Consider the following 3,851-nt stretch of genomic DNA (forward strand, 5'->3'; position numbering starts at 1 on the left):
CACTAGGGCTTGCTTGGGAGAGAAGGCAGCTCCCTGTCCCCCGTGGCCTTGCTTGGATGAGGAGGAATTCTGAGGGGACCAGGAACGACTGTGATGGGCCTTGAAGGATAGATGTGATTTAGCTGTGAGGAATGGCAGGACACTGGGCAGAAGGGACAGCAAAGCCCTGGAGACAGACAAGTGTTGACCTGCATGTTAAATAGCAGGCGGGGCTCTCAGGGAGGAAGAAGAGGCCAGCACGCCAGATCTGGAAGGGCAGGAGGACGCTGTTTCTCCAGCAGTGGGGGCCGCTGGAGCTCTGAGTCAGGGAGTGGTGCTGGCAGGATGCACCTGAGAGGGTGCTGGCAGCTCAGGGTGACTGCATCAGAGGCAGGAAATGGAGGTAGAGAGCCCTCTGAGCAGCCTAGTGCAGTGGCCCGGGTAAGTGCTAGCAAGGACTCCACTAGAGCAGCAGCAGGGGCAAAGAAGAGAAAGGAGCTACTGGAGAGGCTTTCCAGAGGAGGGGGCCACCAGCCGCCCTGATGGAGTGTGGGGAGCAGGAGGGAGGGAGGAGACAAAGAGCTTTCAGAAGATGGGAGATTTAGCTGTCCTTTATTGATTGCACGAACATTTCCTGAGCACCTGCAGAGGGTCAGGCCCTGTGCCATTCAGGCAGGAAATTGAGCAAAATTGTGCAAAACCTGAAGGCTGGTGATTTGTGCTCTTGTTGGGATTGGGGGAAGGGGAAGTGGGGGCGAGGGGTCGTTGGGCAGCTGGCACCACTCTCAGAGCCTTGATTTTGCCCTCTGTGAAATGGATGGCTCTGAGGGCCAGGGAAACACTGGCTGGGCTGGGTGCTTCAGGAAGGTGCTTCCGGATAGATACCACCGAGGAATTCTGGGGACTCAGCCTGTGGAAATGAGAAGGCAGTGGGTGAGGAGAATGGGGATCCCCTTCGGGGCTGGGGAAGCAGACCCACATAGGGGAGGGAGGAGCCTTGTTGGGTGTCATGTTCCTCTCAGGATTGTGGGGATGGGGTCTCAGGGCCTCCCACTTCCCACCTGGGGAAAAAGACCCGGAAAAAGAACACCCCAGGAGCAGGGAATCTGGCAGTGATTCCTTCAATGACAGCAGCCGCAGCAGTAGCTAATGTTTCCTGGATCTGTCACACGCATTAGGTCAGCCAATCCTCACTGTGTCTCTGGAAGCAGGTGCTGATAGCGTTCCCATGTTCCAGATGAGGACACTGAGACCCAGACTGCTGAGAACATTCACAGAGCCAGAACTGGAACTCAGGCTGCCCAGCTCCACGTTAGGCACATTAGCTCTTCTCAGATCCCCTCTTCTTTTTTTTGAGGGGGTGGGGGACAGAATCTTCCTCTGTCACCCAGGTTGGAGTGCAGTGGTGTGATCTCGGCTCACGGCAACCTCAGCCTCCCAGGTTCAAGCAATTCTCCTGCCTCAGCTTCCTGAGTAGCTGGGATTACAGGTGCCCGCCACCATGCCTGGCTAACATATTTTTAGTACTTCCCCATGTTGGTGGGGCTGCTCTCGAACTCCTGACCTCAAGTGATCCTCCTGCCTTGGCCTCACAAAGCACTGGGATTACAGGCATGAGCCACTACGCCTGGCCCCAGGTCCCCTCTTCTGATAACCTATCTAGGACCTGCAGTCCACCTGCCCTGCCATCCTCTCTAGGGCCTGCCCCAAACTAGCCAGCCAGTAACTGCACCTTCCCACTGCAGTGAGAGGGCAGCAGAATCCAGGGCGCCTTCCTGGGAGCAGACAGCTTTGAGGAGAATGCTGCAGCAGAGGTCAAATGTGAACTGGCCACGACGGGGGCCCAGAGGGGATCCCAGGAGTGCCTTTGCACCACCTGAGCAAAAGTGAGGTGTTCCCTCCCTGTGCTCTGGGGCTGGGGGACTGAGCCCCGAGGGACCCCCTTTCTTCTCATCCTGTTACCAGTTCTCCAGGAAGTTTGGAGTCTCCCCCTGCCCTCCCCCGCCTACCAGGGTGAAGGTTTGTGGGGAATGTTCTCCCGCAGAACTCGGCATGAAATAAATTCCATTCTTACTCTGCAAATGACACTGCACATAAATATTCAGTAAATTAGCAGCACGCTTTTATAGATTTATCAGTCATTGCAGGCACAAAATGACAGGCAATGTTGTAGCTGAAATATTAATGCTGACAAATTAATGATTTCTGAGTAAATGATGTCATTTTTGCACCGTTTCATTAAAATTTACTCACTTCTGCTTCATTTCTGGACCTAAAAAAATTAAAATCATTTCCTTCTCTCTTTCTTCTTTCTTTTTAGTGTGGGATTGGTTCCCAAACCTGAGAGGGATATAAATTTTCCTCAGCAGCACCCCAAGCTCTAGGGAGGGGCTGGGGAGAGACCCCCCTGGGTCCCAGAGATGGTCCTTGGGCCTCCACCATTAGTCTAGCTGGAACATAGCAAAACTGTGTCTTTGGGTCAAGCCTGGATTGGGGTGGGGGGTTGTAGGGGGAAGTGGGGAGGAAGCTTGGGAGGGGGTGTGTCCTGGGAGGGCACCTGGGAGAATAGGGTGTGGAAGGAAGTCATGCTCCTTTCTTTGGAAGCTCTAAGTGCCTCCATCATCCTCATCATACTTGACCTCCTTCTAGCAATAAATGTGGGGAATAATCAATTCTCGAAACCTCCCATAGTAGGTAAAGGGGAAATACCAACTGTGTAGATATGCCCGACAACCCCCCTCACCGAGGCTCTAAGGAATGGACAGATGACCACTTACTCGCAGTGTGACCTTGGGCGAGTATTGTCGCCTCTCTGAGCCTCTGTTTCACCTTCTCTGATGATCTCCTCATTTCTCAGGGTTCTTGGGAGGATGAATGCAATGGTATGGACAAGGCACAGGACAAGTTCCCCAGTCGGACAGCCCCTCCAGACGCGGCTCCCAGCTGCTCCCCGCACACGTCCCGGAGAGGGCGAGAGGGGCTGCGGGGGAGGAGCAGCGAGGCCCCTGCGCGCCAGGATCGGCCCAGGTTACCCGGCCGGACCCTGTGGGGCTGGGAGCACCAGGAGCACACGGGTCCTGGAGCCCCAGGCCCCCGGCCGCCTCGGTGCGCTCAACGTGGCCAAAGCCAAAGCACTTCGCTTGGCCCGGGTCAGCGCCGCGGGAATGGAGGGCGGCGAGGCCGAGAGGCGAGGCGGACACAAAGGAGAAGCGAGGGAGGCGTGCGAGCGGCGCCGGCGCCCGGGCCAAGGCGTATCAGGCAATCTCCGGGCTAATTCGTGTCAGGGCTGGCCTCCTATCTCCCGCCCGGCTCCCTGGCCGCTGATCAAATTGAAGTGGAAATGAAGTTGGATGCTCTGGAGCACCCGCGCGGCGGTGGGGGTGGCGGGGGCTCCGTCCGGGGCAGCTGCGCCCTCCGCGGGCGCCCTTGGCGCTGCCCTTGGCCAGGCCGCGGGGATGGAGCGGGAGAGCCGGGCGGGGAGGGGAGGACGCCCCCGCGCAGAGCCCTTACCCGGCGTTTCTCGATCCTGTCCCCGTCCAAATGAACATTTACCCAGCAGTGGGAGCGGGGTGGAAATGCAGGGAGCGGCCCGAGTGCGGGAGACGGCAAGGCAAGGACACGCTCGTTTAATGAGCGCTTATTAAGTGCCAGGCTCGGCGCCAGGTGTTTAAAGTGAGTTATGCGCTCAGTTACCCCTCCCCCCACCATATGAGGTGGATCGAGTGATTGCTTCCATTTGTACGGGTGCTGACTTGGAGACCCAGAGTCTCAGCCGGCCCAGGGACAGCTAGCAGAATGGCTGCATTTGCACCCAGGCTCTGGCACACTGCAGCTGCGGCGCGTCACCACCACACTAACCCGCACTTGGGAGC

General features: G+C 57.3%; 1 long non-coding RNA gene across 1 annotated transcript; it reads right to left on the reverse strand.

Annotated features, from left to right (window-relative positions):
- Window positions 1-574: 574 nt before the first annotated feature.
- LOC135967644 (uncharacterized) lies at window positions 575-3,591 on the reverse strand. Its single transcript, XR_010581784.1, has 2 exons — window positions 2,757-3,591; window positions 575-889 (listed from the first exon to the last, which is right to left on the reverse strand). It is a non-coding gene; the product is annotated as an uncharacterized lncRNA (long non-coding RNA).
- Window positions 3,592-3,851: the final 260 nt, after the last annotated feature.

This window comes from Macaca fascicularis, chromosome 16 (genome assembly GCF_037993035.2).
Source record: "Macaca fascicularis isolate 582-1 chromosome 16, T2T-MFA8v1.1".
Classification (NCBI taxonomy): domain Eukaryota; kingdom Metazoa; phylum Chordata; class Mammalia; order Primates; family Cercopithecidae; genus Macaca; species Macaca fascicularis.